This window comes from Crocuta crocuta, unplaced genomic scaffold, assembly GCF_008692635.1.
Source record: "Crocuta crocuta isolate KB4526 unplaced genomic scaffold, BGI_CrCroc_1.0 scaffold229, whole genome shotgun sequence".
Taxonomy (NCBI): Eukaryota; Metazoa; Chordata; class Mammalia; order Carnivora; family Hyaenidae; genus Crocuta; species Crocuta crocuta.
Window position 1 is genome coordinate 8,767,161 of NW_027536464.1, and position 10,735 is coordinate 8,777,895.

Here is a 10,735-nt window from a genome sequence, read left to right on the forward strand (position 1 = left end):
CTAGGGCCACTGGGAGCCCCAGAGCAGGGAGCCCCGAGGGGTGCTGCTCTCCCGATTCTGCACGGAGACCGTGTTCTTCATTTGTTCCAGAAATGTGCATCTGCTGCCCTGGCGCTTGCGGATACCCTTGGGGAAAGTGGCCGAGGCTGGCTGGTCCTAAGCCGCGAAGGGAGGGAGCGGCTGGCAGAGCCGGGACNATATTTTTTCATCCTGCAATCCCAGGACATAGGTCATTTTATACACGCTCGGTTTTAGGACGTCTCTCCTAAGACTTTGCGGCGACGAGTGTCCAGTCTGTCCCCTTCTCCGCTTGATGTTTCTTAGGTCTGGAGTTTTTACCTGGGGCGGTGGGAGTCCCCAGACCCGCACGTTGGAAGCAGAGTTTGAGTTTATATGTATGTTCTTTGGGGAGAGTCTGTTGGTTTTATCAAATACCTAAAGAGATCCATGGCGGAAAGTTAAAAACCTTTGCCCGGGTGGTCCCTGGAAGCCAAAATTGCTGAAAGACCTTCCTAGGATTTATAGTGTAATGTCCACGGGGTGTGTGCCGAGAAGATGGGTTACAAGCCATGCTCCGCCCACCCATGCATCGATGCCACAGTTATCAGTGCTAACTGTGTGTCAGGTCCTACAGAAGGGACATGGGGGGCGGGGGGCAGCTGAGAAGAAACAAGCTGTCTTTCTTCTGAAGTTTTTAAAAATTTTTTTATTTCTTTAAGTAATCTCTACACCATTGTGGGGCTCGTACTCACAACCCCAAGATCAAGAGTCACCTGCTTTTCCAACTGAGCCAGCCACTCTTCTGAAGCTTATAGTCTCTTGTGGGACAACAAATAATAAACAGGTAAATAAATAATGATGATTCAAAATAGTAATTATAAAGTAAGAGGAGTGTTAAGTAGGTAAAGAGATTATAAGGAAGGTGAGGGCAGACGGCTGGGAGGGTCTCAGGAAAAGCTACATTCATTGAGCTCAGGGGGCAGGGAAGGCCTCCCCTAACGCAGTGACGGAACACCTGGAGGGTAGAAGCCAGGGCTGGGAAGGAAAAGAAGAGAGTTGTCCCTTTCAAAAGACCCCAACACAGTAGGTCCCTGTGGCTGGACTTGACAGGACATCAGAGAGACAGCAGGAGCCAGAAGCCAGTGGGTGTTCTCTGCTTTCTGGCATCATGTACGCTGACAGCCACCAAGATGCCAACCTCAAAGTTTCACAAAGCTCACCTCCATCACGCTTCACACCTCCGGTTGCCTCCCTTGCCTGGTGTTGTGGCATCTTCCAGAGAGTTCTGGAAGAGGATATTTAACAATTTACATCGCAGCCCAACGGGGTGAGTGCAGGGTGCCTTTTGACAGGTGATGCACGATTTACTTACTGTGAATTTAGGAGAGCTGCTGATTGTGCGCCTTCTCCCTATCTCTGGCCTTTCGACTTCACCCTGTCCAACTCTAACCTTGGTGGGTCTTTTTCTTTCCACTGATTGTGCCCCGCCCCTCCTGCCTTGCTGAGCCTGTGAAAATCTCCCAGCGCCCCCTGCTTTGAGGGTTTTATTGCGAGTACAAAGAGCTGGAGTCCTGAAGGTGTACTTGAAAGATAAAGAAATCGCAGTGCCCTTGCCTAGAGGGTTAGGTAAAAGATCAGAGCAAGAGAAAGCTCCCTTGTAGAGTAGGCTCTGTTAGGGAACGTTTGATTAGAAAATGAGGGGAATGTAACTTAAAAATCCATTAGCATCCTGGGGCGCCTGGGTGGTTCAGCTGGTTGAGTGTCTGATTCTTGATTTTGGCTCAGGTCATGATCTCACAGTTCCTGAGATCGAGCCCTGTGTCGGGCTCTGTGCTGACAGTGCAGAGCCTGCTTGGGATGCTCTTGCCCTCACTCTCGCTCTCTCTCTCTGCCCCTCCCCTGCGTAATGCTCTTTCTCTCTCAAAATAATAAACTTAAAACAAACAAACAAATAGCATCCTTTGTCTTCTCTCATAGCCTTGCTCAGGTGCACAGTAGAAGATCTGCAGATTCTCACATTGCATCCAAATCCCCCTCGGGGCTGGACCCGTCACATAGGCTATTTTATCTGGTGTCAAGACAGACTGTAGGGAGGGGGTACTGGGCCCATTGCCCAGATGAGAGCCTGAACGCAGACGTGGTAAGGCCAAAGCAGGCACAGACAGCTAAGAAGAGGCAGAGCTAAGTCAGGTCTCATGGCACCAAGCCTCTAGCCGATTTCTCCTGAAGCCTCACACGTGACAAATGCACTCAGGACACAACAGTGGGCGGTGAGCGATGTTTATTCGGAATGCCTGTGTGTCTCAGAGGAATAACCTGCATTTTTAAAGTTTATTTATTTATTTTGAGAAGGAGAGAAAAAGAGTGAGTGCGAGTGGGGGAGGGACAGAGAGAGGGAAGCGAGAATCCCAAGCAGGCTCTCCGCTGCCACTACAGACCCTGATGTGGGGCTGGAACCCACAAACCGTGAGATCGTGACGTGAGCCAAAACCAAGAGTCAGACGCTCAACCAACTGAGCCACCCCGGCGCCCCTGAGGAATAACTTGCATTTTTGGGTCTTGACTTCCCTATCCCATATGTACTCCCTTTTGAACTCTACATCAAAGGGGTCTACCAATTAACAAGGAGGCAGACCCCAAGCCCAACCCAGAGAGCCTAGAGGTCAAGACGTCCCACCCTGAGAAGAGGCTCCTGGTTCAATCCTGATGGGGTCCTTAGATTCGAAATCTGCTGTCACAGGCAGAGACCAGCGTGCACAGTGAGCCAACATGCTCCTGATGAGGTTGTGGGCTGCTGAATGAGACTCTGTGTACATTTCTTCACAACACAATGCCCTGGGAATAGATCAGCTGGATTTATGAGTTTCACTCCTCGGATGGCTGCATAAGTACTCAGGAACAGAAGACGGAGAGAAAGCAGTAAAAGCCACTGCCAACCATGGAGGTGGGGGAAGGGGACAAATTAGGGACATGATCGTAAAACAGCGATAGTCCATAAACCAAAATACTCACTTTCCATAGATTGAGAGAAGTCAGGCTGCAAATTTAAAAAATAAAAGAAGCAAAAGAGAGGCCAACTTCAAAGCCATCTTATGTGATATCTCCACAGCAACGCGCACACTTGATTGGAGCCCGGCACTGCTGGTCCCCAGTGCCCTCCTATTAATGTCTAAAGTAATCAACATGTCCCGTAAGCCCTTCCGCAGGGTATAGGAATTCACTCTGTCATGGGGAAACATTTAGTTGAAGGCCTTCTGTTCTTTGGAAAATCCCTTTTTTTTTTTTTTTTGTCAAATCAGGACATTTTGATTCCAAGTAGAACCTTCTCTAATATATTTCTAAAGAATATCTTCAGAAACATTTTCAGTTAAAAATAACGTAGGTTATTATTAGGAATTAGGATTATCGATTAGGAAAATCAAGAAACGTGTTGTTTTAAAATCCCATTCCTGGGACACCTGGGTGGCTTAGTTGGTTAAGCGTCTGACTTTTGCTTAGGTCATGATCTCGCGGTTCGTGGGTTCGAGACCTGCGTCGGGCTCAGTGCTGACTGCCAGCTCAGAGCCTGGAGCCTGTTTCAGAGTCTGTGACTCCTTCTCTCTCTGACCCTCCCCTGCTCACGCTGTCTCTCTCTCTCTCTCCTAGCAATAAAAAAATAATAAAATAAAATAAAATCCCATTCTTAATATCAAGAAATAACCACTGCTCTATGTGGTGTATTTCAGATTTGGAATCTGTAGAGACAGAGGAGGGGAGAGACGTAGTTGCTAAAACAAAAAATGTAATCCTATCATATATATTGTTTTACAGTCTGCTGGTTTTTGGTGGGGGGTTAGTCCCATAGTTATTAAACAAATGTTAATTGAGCATTTGCTCTGTGCCATGGACTATGCTGTCTACCAGGCATAGACGAGTTAAAAAAAGGAGACACAGTCCCTCTCAAAGCAAGTGCAGAGGGTCATGGTAAAGACAAATACCGAACAAATAATAGCATACATAAATATACAGTTATCACAAATGCTAGGAAAGGGAAGGAGAAGGTGTTATGCAAACCAGTAGTAAAAAAATTCATGTTGGACATATATTGTTTGCCTCTGGATCCATGCCTCTGTTTCCTGTACTCCCGGTTTAGGTTTGGGACCCAACTGACACACAAACTCGTGGCCTCAGAGACGACACATGACCTAGTCCTAGCCAATCAGAGCATTGCATTGGCAGCGACAATGACTGGTTTTAAAATAAGCAAATACCTTGAGTCAAGGAACCCAAGCCAATGGAACTGAAAATGGGAACATTATTTGGCGTCCTCTTGGAGAAGTATATTCGCTTTTCCTACTGGGTTTGAAGGTGAATGAGGAAGCTGGACCAGCTGCAGCTATTTTGCCACCATGAAGGTTGAACTTCTCCATGGAGCCAACGCCAAGGAAATGGGGCCTGAGGTCAGGAGATAATCAGGTCCTGGTGACTTTTTCTGACCTTTATCAAGCCTGAAACTGACCTTGGGTTTTACAGTTATCTGAGCTATTTGGATTATCACAGTTTGGGGTAATTAAGATGATTAAGGGTATAAAGGTTTTCCTGAGAACAGGAGGTATATATGAGGTGTGATCTAAGGACTGAATGGGAGTCAAGCTGGCTTAAGCCAGGAGGGAGGTTAGGAGTGCAATTGAAGCAGAAGGGTTAGAATGCGCCTGGCCAAGGGCCCAAGGAGGTGAAGCTGGAGAATATCGGAGCAAGAAAGCTTGAGTGTGGTGAGGGGTTTATATATACCGGCGTTTGGATCTCTTGTTCTCACACTCAGTCCCCAGGGAAGTGGGGAAGTGAGTTAGGATAGTGGGTGTTTTATATATATATATAAAACAGGTGAGCCAGGGCAGGCTCACCTGTCACCCGGCTGCTCTTTCCTGGAGGAATGTTCTCCACCTTCTCCTTCTGCTGCTTGCCAGCCTTCGACTGTGTTGAGAAAATGGAAGCAATCCATGGAAGCAATGGAAAAGAAAAATTCCTCATCCTTCAAGCACCTGATGTCCCAGGCTTCCTGCCTGCACCCACCTCCACCACTTGCTCATCTCTCTGTGACTATCTGGATGGCTGGCCCCGGGCATCCACTGGGACACAAGGTTCCTCCCCACCCCCACCCAACAGAGCAAGGATCTGGTTCTGCAACGGCCACCCTCTCCTGCGTCACACCTCCTCCCTTTCCACGGAAGCACTTCCATGCAGTGTTTAAACATGCAGCAATACCCTCCATCTTTTGAAAAATAAGCCTAAACTTCCTTTGGCTCCACGTTCCCTTCCAGCCTCCACCTGTGTCTCTGTGCCTCTGTGTAGTCATGCCTCAAACAGCTCACTCATACTCTGTCTTCATGTCCACTCATCCCACATTGTTTTCAAGCTACTTCTGTTAGGGTTTTGGCCCTGCCAAGCTGCTGGGATCCAGACCGCCAGTGAGCTCAGAGTGCCCAACCCAGCGGGGTCGCTCTCTCTGATCTTCATCCAGCTCCATCCATTAGCAACGTTGAATCAAACTGCTCATGACCTCCTCCCGGACACTGTTTACTTGGCTAAACATTGGCTCTGCCATCCTACTTTATTGGCCATGTCATTCTGCCTTTCTTTGCTAAATCCCTCTCACCGTCCAGTGCTCTCAGCATTGGCCCACCCAGGGTCAGCGTTTGGATCTCTTGTTCTCACACTCAGTCCCCAGGGTAGCTGAGAAGCGGCGTGAATTAGGATAGTGGGTGTTCTAAAGCTGCTGATGGAGGTTTGGACCACTTTTTGAAGGGCAAAATCATCTTTAGCTGTCAGTTAAAACTTGTTTTACTTTTAGCCACAATGAGGAGCTATTGAGTAACCCCCGCCCCGGCAGGGTGAGGATGCTGGGGGCGGGGAGTATAGTGGAAAGGGTTAGCGTGTGGCTGGCACACAGCTGTGCTTGAAGGAGATTAACTGGAGAAGGTGTTTGGCTGCAGGGCACAAGGTCATGATGTCCGAAGGAACTGTTCAAACAGCCATGTGCTCGGTCAGGTGGGACTTTCAATCTACTTCTGGAGATCTGAGAAGAAGCTAGTAATCTGGCCAAGAAATCCAGAGTGTACGTGTCACTTAATTCACAGACATGCACATGGGCACATTGCTGATTAAGGGGAAAACTCCACAAGGATTCAGTTCCTTTATGTTATGGGCTTTATCACTTACTGACCAGGAAAGGCCGTATGGGCACCATCAACTTGTTTCCGCCTCTACATGAACATATTTCCGGCATGGTTTTCATGCAGTTGGGATTTATGGAAAGAGGGGTGCGAACCCCAGACCCAGAGATATGGCAGGGTCGGGGCAGATCCTTGAGAGGGTGGGAAAGCCAGCAAGTCAAATGCTGCAGATTTACCATCATTTCTACATGTTCTGCTTGGTGGATGCATTCTACATGTTCCGTTGGTGGATTGAGTAGGTCCCGGCCTCTTCAGGGAAAGTTCTGGAGTGCCAAGCCCTTGTGGTCCATCCATAAGTTATTTCAGAACGAGATGAATATCTCTGCAGTGACCTGCGTCTCCACCTTAAAGTTGTAACCATCTATTCAGGTGTTACTTCCTCACACTGTAGATGCCAGATTTTCTTTAGAAACGAGTGTGAAGTATGCATCTCGTGCCTGTGATTATGCAAAATGCTTCCTGGGACTCTTGAATTCTGAACCGTAATCTTTGGGAATACACAAGACTTACTGATGATATCAAACATCACACTAGGAAGCCAACAAGGTCTTTCTTCTTTTCCAGTCATAAGTAATCTGGTTAAGGGCTAACTGAACTAAAGATAAATGGGACGGGGGCGGGGGGTAGTTCCTGGGTTTCTCATATGATTTGTCAAATATGAGATACTTCAACGAGGCAGGCTGATGGTTATCGCTGCTACACCAAGAAGAAAATGGAATGCAGGTGAACCCTGATATGGGCCGGCAGTTATGGTTACCATGAAAAATGCAGAATACATCAGCACCATGGATGAGACCCAGTATCTCCGAAAGAACTCAGACATTCACATGTGAGGACCAGCCTTTGATGTGATCAGTCCGTGTTCTTAGGCTCGCCTTCCCCACTCTGGGTCCTGATGGGAAAGGGTTGGCATCATTCCTGGTTGCTGCATTCCATGCTTGTCTGACTTTTGCTACCATTTCCTCACTACTCATACCCACCCTCCTTTGGAATTCTGAAGACTCAAACAATGGCCTCACCCTGGGCTGCTCAGCATATCTAGTGGTGACACTAATGAATCACCCAAGGCATAGATGTGACATTGAGGGGCCTGATTTATAGCTGGGTAGGAGGAGATACCTTCATATTTCAGAGGCCTTCAGTTTGGTCTGAAACTTGAGGCCATATTGGTGTTATACATTCCAAGCCTCCTATAGAATATGCTAAACTCCCTGGTTGATATTTATTTTTATTGTTTATTTAATTAATTAAATTAATTTATTTTGAGAGAGACAGAGCATGAGCCAAGGGTGCAGGGGAGGCAGGGGGGGAGGCAGAGAGAGAGAGGGAGACACAGAATCCGAAGCAGGCTCCAGGCTCTGAGCTGTCAGCACAGAGCCCAATGCAGGGCTCGAACTCACAAACCACAAGATCATGACCTGACTGGAAGTTGGATGCTCAACCATCTGAGCCACCCAGGCACTCCGCCCTGGTTGATAGTTAAATTTCAGCATCCACCAGAGGACTGCTAGCCCTGGAGCTCCTGATAATCAGCAATCTTTGGTTCTACAGCTTTGAGTTGTAAACCCCCCTTGCAATCTTGTGATCATGTGTAGACGGAACATAGTAAGTACAGATTCCCTAGATAAATGTATGTACTGGGCAAAGGAACTAAACCTCTAGGCTGGTGATTCAAAACTTGAGGCAGGAAAGGCAATGGAGAACAGAATCACCAAGCCCTCAAATCAGTTGAGACAGGGAAAGTTTGGAGTTCACCCCTGCCCAGGGAAATGTGGCCGCAGACCTGGCTGAGTGCTGGTCTGGTTTCTCCTCCTACAAGCCACGTGACTTTGGGCAAGATGCTTAACCTTATTGTGCCTCAGTTTCCCCATCGGTAAAATGGAAGTAATAATTCTTATGCTTCCTAAAGATGCTGCCAGGATTTTAAAGTCAGTACTCAATAATTGTAGCTGTTCTCAATAGTAGTAAAATTTTCATTTGTGTTAACTTTATTAAAAACGCAGCCTGGGGCACCTGGGCGGCTCAATTGGTTAAGCATCCGACTTCGGCTCAGGTCATGATCTCCTCATTCCCGAGTTCGAGCCCCGTGTCAGGCTCTGTGCTGACAGCTCCGAGCATGTAGCCTGTTTTGGATCCTGTGTCTCCCTCTCTCTCTGTCCCTCCCCTGCTAGCACTCTGTCTCGCTCTCTCTCATCTCAGAAATAAACATTAAAANACCCCCCTTGCAATCTTGTGATCATGTGTAGACGGAACATAGTAAGTACAGATTCCCTAGATAAATGTATGTACTGGGCAAAGGAACTAAACCTCTAGGCTGGTGATTCAAAACTTGAGGCAGGAAAGGCAATGGAGAACAGAATCACCAAGCCCTCAAATCAGTTGAGACAGGGAAAGTTTGGAGTTCACCCCTGCCCAGGGAAATGTGGCCGCAGACCTGGGTGAGTGCTGGTCTGGTTTCTCCTCCTACAAGCCATGTGACTTTGGGCAAGATGCTTAACCTCATTGTGCCTCAGTTTCCCCATCGGTAAAATGGAAGTAATAATTCTTATGCTTCCTAAAGATGCTGCCAGGATTTTAAAGTCAGTACTCAATAATTGTAGCTGTTCTCAATAGTAGTAAAATTTTCATTTGTGTTAACTTTATTAAAAACGCAGCCTGGGGCACCTGGGCGGCTCAATTGGTTAAGCATCCGACTTCGGCTCAGGTCATGATCTCCTCATTCCCGAGTTCGAGCCCCGTGTCAGGCTCTGTGCTGACAGCTCCGAGCATGTAGCCTGTTTTGGATCCTGTGTCTCCCTCTCTCTCTGTCCCTCCCCTGCTAGCACTCTGTCTCGCTCTCTCTCATCTCAGAAATAAACATTAAAAAAAAAAAAAAGAGCCTTGTATACTCATGGACCTAAATATTTTTTTCAAAGCATATTAAAATGTGACTTCTTAACAGCATGTTTCAAAGCAACGGAGAGGGCTGAGCAGGATGGCAAGGTAGCTTGATGACACCCCAAGCTTGTTCCTTCAGGGCTGGGGTTTGGGGGGCGGGTACACGGAACTCAAGAAATAAGCAGAATGGTGATCTGCACACACAAGCAGAACAAGGGTGACCAGATGGCCTCAAGGTTCTTTAGGGCGGGTAATGTGAATGTAGAGGAGTGTGTGTAAACATTGTCACCTGAGAAAATGAAAGCAAGCTGCCTCTTACATTGAGACTTCTGTGTGAGACAATCCTTTCTTCTTCTGTTTCCCTTCTTATTTCCGTCCTTAACCATACTATGCCATCATAAATATCCACCTCCATACTGGCTTTTCTCTAGTATGGATCAGGGTCCTAAAAGCAGTGTTCATAGGTAATCGATACTGGCTGTTAATCTTATCTGTAAAACAAAACATTCTGCCCTTTTGAGCTAGAATTTTAAGAGCTTAGTGAAGCAAAGTTGACCTCACCAGCAGAGGTTTTTTGTGCAGGTTCATACCCCTCTTTCTTTTCTGAACTCACATTCATTTCCTCTCACTTGTTTCCTCTCTCTGGTTGAGAGGAAACACATTTTAATTGTTTTTTTAATGTTCATTTTTCAGAGAGACAGAGGCAGAAAGTGAGAGGGGGAGGGGCAGAGAGAGAGAGGGAGACACAAAATCCCAAGTAGGCTCCAGGCTCTGAGCTGTCAGCACAGAGCCTGATGCGGGGCTTGAACCCACAAACTGTGAGATCATGACCTGAGCCGAGATGGGACGCTTAACCAACTGAGCCACCCAGGCGCCTCAAGAGAGGAAACACATTTTAGAAAGCACTGAGGTTGCTACAGATGTTTTATACAAGTCATTATCCCTCTTGTATAGATGAGAAAACTGAGGCTCAGAATGGTTAAGCTCAGGAAGGTCACCCCACTTGTGAGGTGCAAAGCTGGGACTCAGATGGGCGATCTGGACCCTGAGGCCCGTTGTCTTTCCACTACAATTGTCTTTCAGCACCCAGCGTGTTTTAGCTAGACTTCATCAAGCTTTCCTTTATTCTCATCCTTGATCATTCCCAGCCCAACGGGGTGCATTTATTCTGGCCAAACCTTCCAACATTTGTGAGTTTGAAGAGGGTTCTCTGTCCTGCACACAGTGTTCACACTTCTGCCTCCAACCTGACGTTTGGAGTCACCGCCCTCAACACGGGTGGGGATCCCACTGATTTTAGAGAAAAGTCCTGCTGAGACCATGGAAGCTGTTAGAACTCTAGACCCTTCTCACTAGAGCCGGTGGGCCTCAAACTTCAGTGTGCACAGAATCAGCAAGGAGCATGCTGAAGATAGGCGCGCCCAGCCCGGCCCAGAGGAAGGCGGATTCATATCTCTTCAAGGGTTTCTAATGAGATAGTTGCAAGCTCAGATTCTTACTACATGGCTTTGATTTAATAAGTAACCTCACCACTTCTTAACTCTGCAACCTTGAGCTGATTACCTAACTTCTCTGGGCCCCCATTTCCTCACCTGTAAATGGAGATATTAGCATGCAACTCATAGTTTTGTAATGAGAATTAACCA